The sequence below is a fragment of the Mirounga leonina genome, unplaced genomic scaffold (genome assembly GCF_011800145.1).
Source record: "Mirounga leonina isolate KUSES-001 unplaced genomic scaffold, KU_Mleo_1.0 Mir_173, whole genome shotgun sequence".
NCBI classification, from domain to species: Eukaryota; Metazoa; Chordata; class Mammalia; order Carnivora; family Phocidae; genus Mirounga; species Mirounga leonina.
Window position 1 is genome coordinate 45,413,607 of NW_023270447.1, and position 15,260 is coordinate 45,428,866.

General features: G+C 37.4%; 1 long non-coding RNA gene across 1 annotated transcript in view; it reads left to right on the forward strand.

Annotated features, from left to right (window-relative positions):
- The first annotated feature begins 7,682 nt into the window (after positions 1 to 7,682).
- The window catches only part of LOC118019348, a 75,836-nt gene continuing 68,258 nt past the window's right edge, over positions 7,683 to 15,260 (forward strand). The window contains exon 1 of the long non-coding RNA XR_004681663.1: positions 7,683 to 7,753. This is a non-coding gene — a long non-coding RNA (uncharacterized LOC118019348). The remainder of the gene's footprint in view (positions 7,754 to 15,260) is intronic.

A 15,260-nucleotide genomic window follows, 5' to 3' on the forward strand; every position in this document is an offset into this window, starting at 1 on the left:
TTTATAGTTTAATTTCCCTCTTACTCTACACTGCATGAAATGCCCTTGCCTTTGGGAAAAGTGGCAGAATAAACATGGCCTTTCTTTTTTTTTTTTAAGTCAGTTTGTCCTTCCTGCTGTTAGGGAATGGTTTAGGGATACCGATTGGCTCCGGTGGTGGAATGTCATCTTTGGCATGTTGCATGTGGGAGTGGGATGGCTAAGTAGGACTGAGAATCTCCATCCAAAGCAAACTAAGGGCCTTTTGGCAGCTGAGAAAGTCCTGAGATGGGGAGACCACTGCTTCCTGAAGCAGCCCATTTCATTTCTGAAATGCTGTCATTGTTGGAAGCAAATCAGAGAAGTTCGGTGATGGGTTGGGTCAAATGTGGATTATGAGCTGTTAGTCCCAGGAAGTGGTTAAACAAAAACTGAATGTTACCTTTTCAGGGAAGCTATCAAAGGGATTCCTTTTTGGAGATTAGGCAGTCCTGGGTTTAAATATTAATTATGCCACTTTATTCTCTAAATTCTGAGTCTCGGTTTTCTCATACATAAAATGGGGCTAATAATGCTTACCCACTGTGTTGTTCTGGGGATAAATTGTGATGATCTATATAAATGCCTAGCATATGATAGGTCATCAATCAATGTAGTTTTCTACTTGCTTACTTCCTCAGAGACATAGGTATTGGATCTTTGGAAGAGTAAACATCTTTACCAATGGAAAGAATTTGTAATGGAAGATTTCAGGCACTGTGGGAAATGGGTGGGGATATCATTTTGGGAATGGTAATATGAGTGCATTTGTGTGAGGTCAAGGTTCTATTTTAGAGAATAATTCATCTCAATATTCTAGGTCAGTGTGGGGTCATGTGAAGCTCAGGAGAGCACCAGTGGTCCAGAGAGTCAGAGTCTCTGTTGAGGGATTAGGGTATTTATATTAGCAGTGATACCATGGACATGGATTAGATTGGATTGGAGGGAAGATGTGAAGTGGTGAGAGGCAAGGGTCCAGGATTTTGTGAACTTAGTAAAGTCAACTACTTTTTTTTTTTAAAGATTTTATTTATTTATTTTGAGAGAGAGATACACAGCGAGAGAGGGAACACAAGCAGGGGGAGTGGGAGAGGCAGAAGCAGGCTCCCCGCAGAGCAGGGAGCCCGATGTGGGACTCGATCCCAGGACCCTGGGATCATGACCCGAGCCGAAGGCAGTCGCTCAACCGACTGAGCCACCCAGGCACCCTAAAGTCAACTACTTTTGAGAGAGAACATCAATCTTTGGTATTCTTGCATTATTACACTCTTTATATTGACTGTATCTTCTCTATTAATCTGTGAACTCCATGAAGGTGGGAACAGTGGCCTATTTACCTTTTACTTCTAGCCTTTGTCACAGTGCTTGATCCATAGGCACTAGATGAATTGTTGTTCAGCTGCTCTGCAGGTTTAGAAAATGAGTAGGAGTGTTGAACTGTTTGCATCCTACATCTGCCACTTACTATGTAACTGTGAATAGGTTAGTCACTTAACCTCTTCATGCCATAGTTTCCTCATCTATAAGCTGGGGATAATAATAGTAGCTATAGTGTTTGAGGACACAAGGTGATAAAATAATAGGTGCACAGCATCTAAAATAACCTGGAAAATAATGAGAGCTTAATAAGATTAGTGATAATGTTGCTGTAATGATATGACTCCAGAGGGCAGAACTGGGACCAGAGGTTAAGCGGCAACATGAGGTGTATTTCAGCACAAGAGAAGAAGTAATTTTCTAATGAAGGAGGGGGGTATCTGAAGGCTGAATAGGCTGCCTTAAAAAGTTGTGAGTTATAGTAATCAGAACATTATGGTAGTGGCATAAGGATAATCACAAATAGAATAGAATAAAATAGAATAGAATAGAACAGAACAGAATAGAATGCAGAGGAGTCTAGATATAAACCCATATACATATGGTCAATTGATTTTTGACAAGGGTGCCTGACCATTTAATGGGGAAAAGATAGTTTCTTCAACAAATGGTGCAAACAACTGTATACCTATGTACAAAAGAATGAAGTTGGACCCTTACCTTACGTCACATACAAAATCAACTCAAAATGGCTCAAAGACCTAAATATAAGAGTTAAAACTATAAAACAATGAAATGGAAACATTTGGCTAATCTTCATGACTTTGGCTTTGGCAATAGTTTCTTAGACATGACTCCACAATTATAAGCAACATAAGAAAAAAATAAAGAAATTGGACTTCATCAAAAACAAAAACGTTATTTCATCAAAGGATACTGTCCAAAGAGTGAAAAGACAGCATGAGAAAAAATATTGGCAAATCATACACCTGATAAGTGTCTAATATCCATAATATGTATAGAATTCTTACAACTCAACAACAAAATGACAAACAGTTCAGTTAAAAAGTGAATGGAAGACTCAAATAGACATTTATCCAGGAAGATATACAAATGGTCACAATAAGCTCATGGAAAGATACTCAATGTCATTAGTTATTAGAGAAATGTAATGAAAAGCATAATGAGTTACCACTTTGTACCCATTAGGATGGCTCTAATTAAAAACAACAGAAAGTAGCAGGTGTTGACAAAGATGTGGAGAAGTTGGAACCTTCATATATTGCTGGTGGGAATGTAAAATGGTGCATCTACTATGGAAAAAAGTTTGATGGCTCCTTAATAAGTTAAATAGAATTACCATATGAACCAGCAAAACCACTCCTGTGTGTATATCTTAGGTAATTGAAAATAGGTGTTCGAAAAATGTCTGTAAGAATATTCACAGCACCACTATTCACAATACGACCAAAATAGAAATAACACAAATGGCCATCAACTGACAGATAAATAAGATGTGGAAAATCTGTATTTTGGAATATGGTTCAGCTATAAAAAGGAATGAAGTATTGATATATGCTAGTACGCAGATGAACCCTGAAAACATACTGAGTAAAAGAAGCCAGACAGAAAGAACCCATATTGTATGATTCCATTTATATGAGTTGTCCAGAACAGGTAGATCATAAAGATAGAAAGTTGATTAATGGCTTTGGGGAAGGGGGAATGGGGAGTGACTGCTTATTGGTATGGGGTTTCCTTGTGGGGAGATAAAAATTTTCGGCAACTAGATTGTTGTAATGGTTGTACAACCTTGTGAATGTGCTAAATGTCACGGAACTGTATGTTTTAAAATGGTTAAGATGATAAATTTTATGTTACGTGTATTTTACTACAGTAAAAAAAAAAAAAAAAAGGAAGTAGTGAGATTCTTTTTGTAGCAGATATTCAAAGAGAGACTGAAAAGCCAGTCACTGGGGATGCTGTCTGGAGAACTCCACAGGGTGATGAAGGCTGGACAAGATGACCGTGAAGAAGTCAGTGACCTGTGAATGGTCCTTGACAAGAGCGGTCCTTGTTGGGAAGCCAGGGTGCCACATCCAGGCTCTGTGACCCTGGGCACTACTTACCCCTTTCTGAGTCTCATGTGTAATGTGAGGACAATAATTACAGGGTTGCTGGAAGGATATATGGTGAATGCACAATGCCTGACACATGTTAAGTGCTCTGTAAAGGCCAGTCCCTTTTCCGGTTTTGGGATTCTATAATTCCTTAAAGGAAACTCCTAATAATCAAAAATACATTTTCAAGATAATCAAGAAGTGTTTGGGCAGCTGTGGAAGACCCACAGAAATCAGGAAAATGTGAAGGCAAATCCCTCCTTTCCCATCTCCTTCCTGAGAAAACCACTGCCACCAGACCCATTTCCCAGGCCTTAAAAGGATTTGTTTCTCATCTCTGTCTTTGCTCTATTTTCTTCAGCATCCATCTCTGAACGGGAAGGAAAACTGGACCAAGCCCCTGTCAAGCCCATGAGAACACCTTCTTGATTCTTTCCTAATTGGTTTCTGGAAAATGTTTCCATGTCCAGCTTGCTTTGTGGGTCCCAGCCCTCCCCGTGTTTTGGCTTCATAGTTTCTGCAATACTTCAGTTTGTTAGGATTCTGACCGTAAATGGTCAGTCACCTTCACTTTCTCTAAGTAGTTACATCCACAAGGATTTCCAAGGCTGAGGCCAGCGTTCCACAGGCCTGTGGCATTTTCAGAGACGACACTCATGGATTTGCCAGAAGGCTACAATGGAAATAAAAAACACAGGCATTCCCTGATCTCTGAATATCTAATTTACAAAGGTCAAAACTCCATGGGAGCTTGGCCCATGCCAGGCAGGGAGCTGGGGCAGATTCCCCTTCCTGTGGGTCCTGGAGAGGGAGGAGTTTCAACTCACCCATCTTGCCTCCTTACTATGGATGTAGTGGCTGGGGGATCAGGGAAGGGGATTGGGATGTGGGGGAAGAGGTGTGTCCTTGAGAACTCTACATCTTCACAGATGGCGTGTCATGGTCATATATTCCAGAGTCTGGAATCAAGGAATCAGAACTGGATTAGAAATCTGGCTCTACTTCAGTTTCTTTATCTATTAAGTGGAACATAAATATATTTTCTTGAGATGTCACAGAAAAGATTAAATAAGATAAAATATGTAGCACAGTGCCAATAATAGCTGACATTTATTGAGCGCTTACTACATGCCTAGAACTGTTCTTTGTGTTTTGAAGTAATAACTTATTTAATCACAGCAACACTGAGAATACAGGCATAGCTTGGAGATATTGTGGGTTCGGTTCCAGGCCACCACAATAAAGTGAATACACCAATAAGGCAAGCCAAATGAATTTTTTTGTTTCCCAGTTTATATAAAACTTATGGTTACACTATAGTGTAGTCTAATAAGTGCGTAATAGCATTATGTCTGAAAAAAGTGCATACTGTAATTCAAAAATATTGCTAAAAAATCCTAACCACCATCTGAGCTTTCAGCGAGTCACTGATCACAGATCACCATAACACATATAATTATAATGAAAAAAAATTGAAATATTGAGGGAATTACCAAAATGTGACACAGAGACACAAAGTGAGCAAATACTATTGGAAAAATGGCACCAAAGACTTGCTTGATGCAGGGTGGCCACAAAACCTTCAATTCATTAAAAAAAATGCATTATCTGTGAAGCATAACGAAGTGAAGCACAACGAAGTGGGATATCCCTGTACTGTTTGAATTCCCATTGTATATATGTGGAAAGAGGCACAGAATAAAGGAAGTACCTCGTCCAATGTTCAGATCTAGTCAGTGTTTGGAGTCAAACCTAGGTAATCTGGTCCTACTACCTATGCTGTTAAATATTAAGCTCTATTGGCTTTTCAGATCCTATTTTCTTCATGCAGAGGCTGAATTCCTGCTATTATGTGGCTTTCAAAATAGTTATTCCCAGGAGAGAGGGAGATGAAACGTGTTTCTGAGATTCCTAGGATCTTGCCTTAGTGCTTATAGCACTGCTGTACATCACCAACATGGTTTGACGTGGTTTTTGAGGGTCCTACTGGGAATCCAATTTTTGTTCACAATATTGTTGCTGTGGAAAAATGCATTCAATATTCTGGAGGATAGATTTACACGAGGATGTTTTTCGCTAGTACTTACAGTAGTGGAAGAGTTGTAGTAGTAATTTTCCTCACTCTTAAAACCAATGTGCTTAACATCTCTTTTTGTATTCTTAAAATGTTTAGCATGAGATGGAGAGGGGAATTGGAAAATTGGTTGTGTTTTCTTTTTTGAAAGCAGAAAACAATGTAATTAATGGGAAATTTACCCATAATCTTGATCTTCAAAATCTTCCGCCCCTTCATTCCATTAAGATTGCCTTTTTTTTTTTTTTAAAGGAAGGAAAAAAAATGCATAAATAGCTAGGCTACTAAATTCTCTTTAATGACTGAAGCTAATAAGAAATGGCTCTGGTATTTCATCCAGCCTCTCAAATAATGGCTCTGTTGTTTTGATCTCAGAAGTGTAAGGGAAGCTTTAATTTCAGAGATGGGCGTCCCTGTCTCAAGCACCTGAGAGACTGCATTATATATTTGAAAACCATTTTACAATGTCCCTTCCCAGAGTGTGAGGCCATTGATGCTTTGATGTGGTTAAGTAATTTCGTACAATCAGGTAATAGATTAAATTAGATTTCAGCTTCCTTGACATTTCTGAAGAATGCACATGAAATGAGTGCATCCCTAATCTTGCAGCATTTCCCATTTTTCTGCTTTTATTTTTCCACAGTAAAATGCTGGTAGAGCAAGCAGCAAAGAGTCCCTCCCCTTAATTCTGAGTAGAAGAGAAAGAGAAATTGCTGAATTTTGTTCTGACGTATCCATGCCTGAGTGGGAGAAGAAATGATGGGGGAAGACAGAGGGAGACATTTTTTCTAAAACATAGAGGAAGAAGCTGTTGTATTTTTTTTTAATTTTTTAAATTTTATTTTATTATGTTATGATATGAGGAATTCTTAATCTCAGGAAGCTTCTTTATTTTTCATAAACTATGGGGTATATATTAGTGGTGGTGGGGGAAGAAGAAATATTTTGCAAGAGATTTATAAATAGGTAGATCTGAGTTTTAATCGTGATTCTATAATTTCTTTGTTTTGTTACTTAATCTTCCTGAGCATGTTCTCTAATCTGTAACAGCGGAGTCACAATATTAAAGCTGAACCCTTAGTGTGGGATTAAATGATATGTTGCAGATGAAAAGTCAGTCAGAACACCTGGCAGAGTCAATGCTCAATAAATGATTGTTCCTCTCCTCTGATTGCAAGTTAGTCAGTTAACAAATATGTATTGAGTTTTTATTTTGAAACATACACTGTATGGCATCCTAGATACTTAGATACTGCATTGAATAAAACATATACTATCCACTTGACATCTCTCGTTGGAGAATTTAGCATCATTCAAACTTCGATATTCCCAAAATGAACTCATTATTTTCCCTTCTGCCAGCATCCCCGAGCTCAGCACAGGGCACCCTTTCCACCTGGCTGTCCACAAAAAGAAAACTAGGAATCACTCATGAAATCTGCCTCTCCTTCAGTCCTGACAACCAATTCATCACCAAGTCCTGTCAGTTTTATTCTAAAATATTTTCAGATCCTTTAATTTCAGAAAAACATCTCCAATGTCAGTCTTGTTAGACCTGCCCAAACAATCTTTCCCTTCCTCCTGAATCAGATGAACACTCCTGTCCTCTTTTCCCTGCATTCCCCATGGAACTTCTCCACCTTGTCTTTACGGAGAGTGCTTTTATAAATGTAAGTCTTACCATGTTACTTCCCTGATCAAACACCTTTAATGATTTCCTCTTGCTTTTATGAAAAAAGACAAAATCTGTTTTGTTTATCACCTAAGCATGAATGCATTGCGCATAGTCCTTTTAAAAAAAATTGTAAATTTAAATTTAATTAATTAACATATAGTGTATTATTAGTTGCAGAGGTAGAGTTTAGTGATTCATCAGTTGCATGTAACACCCAGTGCTCATTGCTTCAAGTGCCCTCCTTTATGCCCATCACTCAGTTACCCCATCTCCCCACCGACCTCCCCTCCAGCAACTCTGTTTCCTAGAGTTAAGAGTTTCTTACGGTTTGTCTCCCTCTCTGATTTTGTCTGATTTTATTCTTAACTCAATAAACATTTTTGAATATGTGACATTTTTAACATTATGGTCTGGTTGCTCTGCGTAGGATGAAGTGGAGAAAATAAGAGAGCAATGATTAGACTATATTAACGACTAAGAACATGAAGGCGTGAAGAGTTGAGGATATTCCAGGATGGGGGAACATCATGGGCAAAGGATGGAGTATAGGTAACAGAGATAAGCAAAATGGAAAAAAAAATTTGAAGAAATAGTGTAGGACTCTGAAAATTGTACTGGGGCTGATATATAAATAGCTTTTTGAACATCTTTAGAGTGATGACTATCAATGTCTTAGTTGCATACCACTTAAGCAAATATTTCAACTTTTTGACTGTCCAAGATTTGAATGCTAATAAACAATCTGAGAGGAATGTACAAAAATAAATTATTATTTAACTTCTAGTGAGAAATATGAACTTGTATGCATGCTATAATATTATAGCACAACGTCCAATGACCTCAAGATAACTCAATAATTAAATTACATTAAGCTTTGTTAGTTGTTTTCTGTTTGTTCCCTCTGATAGTTTGTTTGTCTTTTCCTCTGTTCCTTTTTTCTTAGTTTCTTTTGGATTCTTTGACTATTATTTTTAGAATTCGGTTTTAATTTATCTCAGTGTTTGGCACATGGCAGGTGCTCAGTACATATTTGGTAATTAAATCAAAGAGTAAGTAGTATAGTATCCGAAACATAAAATTCATAATAAATGGAAGCTTCTTTCCTTTCCAACCGATGGATGATGTGGTAGGAGGGATGGAGTTTGGGCAGGCATTGGTAGGATTCATGTGGCAGATGTGAGAAGAACCTGGCTATCATTCAAAACTCAGGGTGGGAAACAGTTGGCAATTGGTATCGGGAGTGAAGGAGGCAGATCTAGACCTATGGAGCTGGCCTCAGGCAGTATTGTGATAAATGCTCATCATTATTTTTATAGCACCTTGCATAAGTATGTTTCATATCTTTCAAAGCACTTTTACACCTATGATTTTGCTCATTTTTAGGACAGTTCTGAAAGAAAGGCTGTTGCTATTTCATGGATGCTAATTATATGTCAGGCACTGTATGTTATGTGTATATGTATATTCGTGTAAATTATATACAAATTATGTACATAGCACCTGATGTAATTGACTTGTATTTGCCTGCCAGTCCTATGGAGTATGCACAGGATTGAAATCAGAGAGCCTCAAGTTGTTTTGCCCCTAATGACTTTGAGTAACTCATTTGATGTTTATGGGAATGTTTCCTTATTCTGAATTCTGGTTCTCACTACTGAGTATAAACTCTTGGAAGATACTTAACTACCCTCTGTCTCTATTTCCTTATCTGTAAAATATAGATAATAGTATATATCTCATAAAGTCATTCATTCATTTTTTAAAAAATTTTTTATTGTTGTGTTAATCCCCATACATTACATCATTAGTTTTAGATGTAGTGTTCCATGATTCATTGTTTGTGCATAACACCCAGTGCTCCATGCAGAACGTGCCCTCCTCAATACCCATCACCAGGCTAACCCATCCTCCCACCGCCCTCCCCTCTAGAACCCTCAGTTTGTTTTTCAGAGTCCATCGTCTCTCATGGTTCGTCTACCCCTCCGATTTCCCCCCCTTCATTCTTCCCCTCCTGCTACCTTCTTCTTTTTTTTTTTTCCTTAACATATATTGCATTATTTGTTTCAGAGGTACAGATCTGAGATTCAACAGTCTTGCACAATTCACAGCACTTACCAGAGCACATACCCTCCCCAGTGTCTATCACCCAGTCACCCCATCCCTCCCACCCCACCCCCCACTCTAGCAACCCTCAGTGTGTTTCCTGAGATTAAGAATTCCTCATATCAGCGAGGTCATATGATACATGTCTTTCTCTGTTTGACTTATTTCACTCAGCATACTACCCTCCAGTTCCATCCATGTCATTGCAAATGGCAAGATCTCATTCCTTTTGATGGCTGCATAATATTCCATTGTATATATATACCACATCTTCTTTATCCATTCATCTGTCGATGGACATCTTGGCTCTTTCCACAGTTTGGCTATTGTGGACATTGCTGCTATAAACATCGGGATGCACATACCCTTTCGGATCCCTACTTTTGTATCTTTGGGGTAAATACCCAGTAGTGCAATCATTAACACATATTTATTAAGTGCCTATATATATATATATATATATATATATATATATATATATATATATACCAGGCTATGTTCTAGAAGTTTGCAGCACATTGGTGAACAAAAGAAATGGAGACTATTATAAGGTTGAAAGGAGTTAACACACGCAAGACAGTGTCTGTCATAAAAAGAACAATCAATCAGGGTGTTATCTTAAAAATGAACAAATAGTATTTTCTATGGTCTAGGCCAGCCTGAATTTTGTTATGTGTAAAGGGCACTGTTATAATTTAGATATTTTTTTCTTCTCATAAATCCTGGCTTTTAAGACTATGGACTTACTAAGGATTCAAGAGAGTCAGGTTTGAGTTGACAAAAGATCCATGTTTCTGTACATTGTTTGTTCTTTCCTGGGTTGATCTTTCTTGCTTGGCCTTAAATGTAGAAAGTTGTCAGAGAACGTGATTTCCAGGGCAAAGTGATTTATAGGGGAATGAGAAATACATTGGTTTAATATCATATCTATTATATCAGGCACATAGTAAATGTTTAATAATTATTTACAATTATTTATCTTAGGGATTCCTAAAAATTTCTAATAAAAAAAACTTAAGTCAAACAAATGATTGGTCAGTGTCAGGACCCTTTGGCAATATAACTTAATGTAGATGGAAATCATTAAGGATAAGTAAATATTCATAGGAAACCATGAAACATATACTATAAAGGCCATCAGTCTAAGTAAAATCAGGCTGTCCTTGGCAATGGAGAACCCAATGGATTGACCAGGAGTGTGTTAGAGAGACAGAAATTTCACAGGTTTGGTGATTGTTAACAAATTGATTTCCCCTTCTATTTCTCCAGGCATTCCTGCAAAACAGAGTTAAAGTCATTATTTTGGGATTCTTATTCAACACAAATAAGAACATTCCTGAATAGTTTAATATACAAATATAGAAAGATATATTTGAGTGTTTTCAACAATGGGAATTTAGGGATATAATCTAGGATGTGCAGTGATGATGAGTTTCAATGTATTTTTCAAATACACTGCTGGTTATCTGTGCAGTGGAAATGTTTATGATCTATGCATTTTATTGGAATGCCATTACATTTTCTAAATGCCTCTCTCTTAGGCTGAGGGACTAGAGTTGGCCTGGTTGGTAGGCCTACTGCTATTGAAGGAAGTTTCTCAGTCAAAGCTGAAAATCTTGGCAGCTGAGCACATGTAGGGTAGATTTGAGCAGGTAGTGGGTGTAATAAGTAAAAGAAGTCCCTGTGTACTTGGAAACTGGAATATGATTCCAAGATTGGGAGAACTGTAGAGACCAATGAAGACCAGCAGGTTGAGAACATGTAAGGGATTATTCCAGATATTTTTGTGGAGTAGACATTAGAGTCTTTGTTGGCCTTCATGGATATACTTCAGCTTGGTACCTGGGAAGGTAGGCTACGTTTAATGGTCTAGGCATGAAATGAACACAATAGCCATTATTCTTATTTAAAGATTGTCCGTTCCGCTATTCTTTACCATCGCTAAAAACTAAATTGCAATCTGTAAGCCACATTGTGCCTCTTTCTTTTCATTTTTCCTTCATAATGAAATTAACATATTTGCATTTAAAAACTTTGCTATCACCTATGCATTGTGTTTATTTAAAAACAAACAGATAAACCAAAAATAAGGATCAGCCTCAAATCCCAACTAGCTGTGGAAGGCAAAGTCATTATGAACACTTGTGAATAATGTCTTATGCATGAAAGCCTCTAATTGGGATATTAGATAGCAAAATCCTTCCACTCTTGTAAGAATATAAGTCCAGTGTGGGATGGCTTTGAATGATTTAATGCAAATTAGCTACTGAAATCAGAGTGGGTGGTACCACAATCTTGCAGCATAGATAGAACAATAGTTCCCAAACCTGGTTAAGCATTAGAATCACCAGTGAACTTATTAAAATGAAGATGTCAGACCCAATTAACTAAATTAGTATTCCTTGGAATGAGTGACTCCTAAATTTGTAGTTTGAATTTTATTCGTATGTTTTGTTTTATTTTATTTTATTTTTTAAGTAGTCTCCATGCTGGGCACGAGTTCAGTGTGGGTCTTGAACTCAATAACCCCAAGATCAAGACCTGAATTGAGATCAAGAGTTAGATGCACAACTAACTGAGCCACCCAGGTGCTCCTAAATTTTCTTCATACTTTAATTTGAAGCACAGAAAAGTTTAGGAACTATTGGGATAGTGCACCAGAATGATTTCTCTCTATCAGAGTTTATCCAAGTGTGGCCTGTAGCCCAGTTGCCACTGAGTCTTGGAATGGTAGGGTGAGAGTAAAAGTAAGGAAAGAATACACATTAAAATTTAGATTCTTGGGATTCACTCAAATTTGCTGAATCTTCATTTCTAATGAATGCCTCAGGTGATTTTTTTTTTCATTAAAACTTATTATTTTTAGAGCAGTTTTAGGTTTACAGCAAAATTGAGATGAAGGTGAGAGATTTCCCATATACCTCCTCCCCACATACACGTACAGCTTCTCCCATTATCAACATCCCCCACCAGAGTGGTACATTTATTACAATGAATGAATCTATATTGATACATCATTATCACCCAAACTTCATAATTAACCTTAGAGTTCACTCTTGTTGTTGTACATTCTGAGGGTTTGGACAAATATATAATGACATGTATCCACTATTAGGGTATCATCCAGAGTATTTTCACTGCCCTAAAAGTCCTCTCTGCTATATCTTTTCATCCCTCCCCACTCTCCCAACCCCTGGTAATCACTCATCTTTTTATTTTCTCCATTGTTTTGCTTTTTCTAGAATGTTATATAGTGGAATCATACAATATGTGGTCTTTTTAGATTGGCTTGTTTCACGTAGTGATATACAATTAAGTTTCTGCTATGTCTTTTCATAGCTTGATAGCTCATTTCTTTTTAGTAATGAATAGTATTCCATTAGTCTGGATGTGCCACAATTGATTTTTTCTTTCACCTACTGAAGGTCATCTTGCCTAATCCAAGTTTTGAAAATTATGAATAAAGCTGTTCAGGTTTTTGTGTGGATATAAGTTTCAACTCTTTTGGATACATACCAAAGAACATGATTGCTATATTTATGATAAGAGTATATTTAGTTTTGTAAGAAACCTCCAAACTATCTTCCAAAGTGGCTATATCATTTTGCATTTTCACCAGCAATAAATGAGTGTTCCTATTGCTCTACATCCTCATCAGCATTTGTTGTTGTCAGTATTCTGGCTTTTGGCTATTCTAATTGGTGTGTAGTAATACTTTTTGTTTTAATTTGCATTTTTTTTGATGAAATATGTGGAACATCTTTTCATATGCTTAATTTACCATCTGTGTATCTTCTTTGGTGAGGTGTCTGTTGAGGTCTTTGATCCATTTTTTAATTAGGTTGTTTGTTTTGTTATTGTTGAGTTTTAAGAGTTCTTTTTTTAATTTATTTTTATTTATTTTTTTAAAAAGATTTTATTTATTTATTTGACAGAGAGAGACACAGCGAGAGAGGGAACACAAGCAGGGGGAGTGGGAGAGGGAGAAGCAGGCTTCCCACGGAGCAGGGAGCCCGATGCGGGGCTCGATCCCAGGATCCTGGGATCATGACCTGAGCCGAAGGCAGATGCTTAACGACTGAGCCACCCAGGCGCCCCGAGTTTTAAGAGTTCTTTCTATATCTTGGATCAGTCCTTTATCAGATATGTCTTTTGTGAGTATTCTTCCCAGTTTGTGACTTGTCTTTTTCTCTTGATCAAATGATTCTTACTCCAAAATAGTTTGAGAATTGTTATTGTATATTTCCCTATGAATGGACCATAAATGGAAGAGATTCACATTATTTGAATTGGCCCTAACAATCAATGTGTTGGGAAATGTTTGAAAAAATGGGGAAGGAAACTAGTTATACTGGGAACCTACTGAATCCTAGGCAAGATACTTGGCAATTTATCAGTAAAATCTGATTTTTTCCCTTGATAAGTATGTTATGAAACAGGTATTAGAATACTTAATTAAAGAGGGCCTTATTTGAAGTTCCAGAGTTAAAAGAAGTAGGAACAAGATAGAAATTTGGGTCTAATCAACATTTAAGCCTTATGCTTGACTATATCTGCACCAAATTGCCAATAAATCTATACTGAATTATGTGTAAGTCAGGAGGACTAAACTTTTAAAAAAATTTTTATTGTTATGTTAATCACCATACATTACATCATTAGTTTTTGATGTAGTGTTCCATGATTCATTGTTTGTGCATAACACCCAGTGCTCCATGCAGAACGTGCCCTCTTTAATACCCATCACCAGGCTAACCCATCCTCCCACTCCCCTCCCCTCTAGAACCCTCAGTTTGTTTTTCAGAGTCCATTGTCTCTCATGGTACTTCTCCCCCTCCAATTTCCCCCCTTCATTCTTCCCCTCCTGCTATCTTCTTCTTTTTTTTTAAACATATATTGTATTATTTGTTTCAGAGGTACAGATCTGTGATTCAACAGTCTTGCACAATTCACAGTGCTCACCATAGCAAATACCCTCCCCGATGTCTATCATCCAGCCACCCCATCCGTCCCACCCTCCACCACTCCAGCAACCCTCACTGTGTTTCCTGAGATTAAGAATTCCTCATATCAGTGAGGTCATATGATACATGTGTTTCTCTGATTGACTTATTTCGCTCAGCATAACAACCTCCAGTTCCATCCATGTCGTTGCAAATGGCAAGATCTCATTCCTTTTGATGGCTGCATAATATTCCATTGTATATATATACCACATCTTCTTTATCCATTCATCTGTCGATGGACATCTTGGCTCTTTCCACAGTTTGGCTATTGTGGACATTGCTGCTATAAACATCAGGGTACACGTACCCCTTCGGATCCCTACATTTGTATCTTTGGGGTAAATACGCACTAGTGCAATTGCTGGATCGTATGGTAGCTCTATTTTCAACTTTTTGAGGAACCTCCATACTGTTTTCCAGAGTGGCTACACCAGCTTGCATTCCCACCAACAGTGTAGGAGGGCTCCCCTTAGGAGAACTAAACTTTAATTCCCACTCTGATAGTATCTATTTCTGTGGTGTCAGCTTTGTTTCTGGTCCTGTTTACTCACTCTTTATAGCTTAAGTGTCATGTAAAGATATGGCTCTATTTTCTATAATGGTGTTCCTTCTTGAATATCTAGTAGTAGACACTGGACCACAGAAAGAATGTCCATGGGAACTAAGCCTGGCATCTGAGGGTCACATATTCTCTTTTCTTCTAAGTAACTGTCTGAAGTCAATATTTAAATGTTTTAAAAAAAGAATTCTTAAGAAAGAATTCTATTATTTTTCATATGTGCGGGCAGCCTGAGACAAAAATCCAGTGCGTTGAAGATGTATTGGCATTATTTATTCACTTATATAATTTAGAATGCTCCCAGTCACCTGCCCTCAAATTAAGGCCATATATATTAACACCAACAGAATCTCAAGAGACTTATTCAGCAAAACTAGAAAAATAAAAA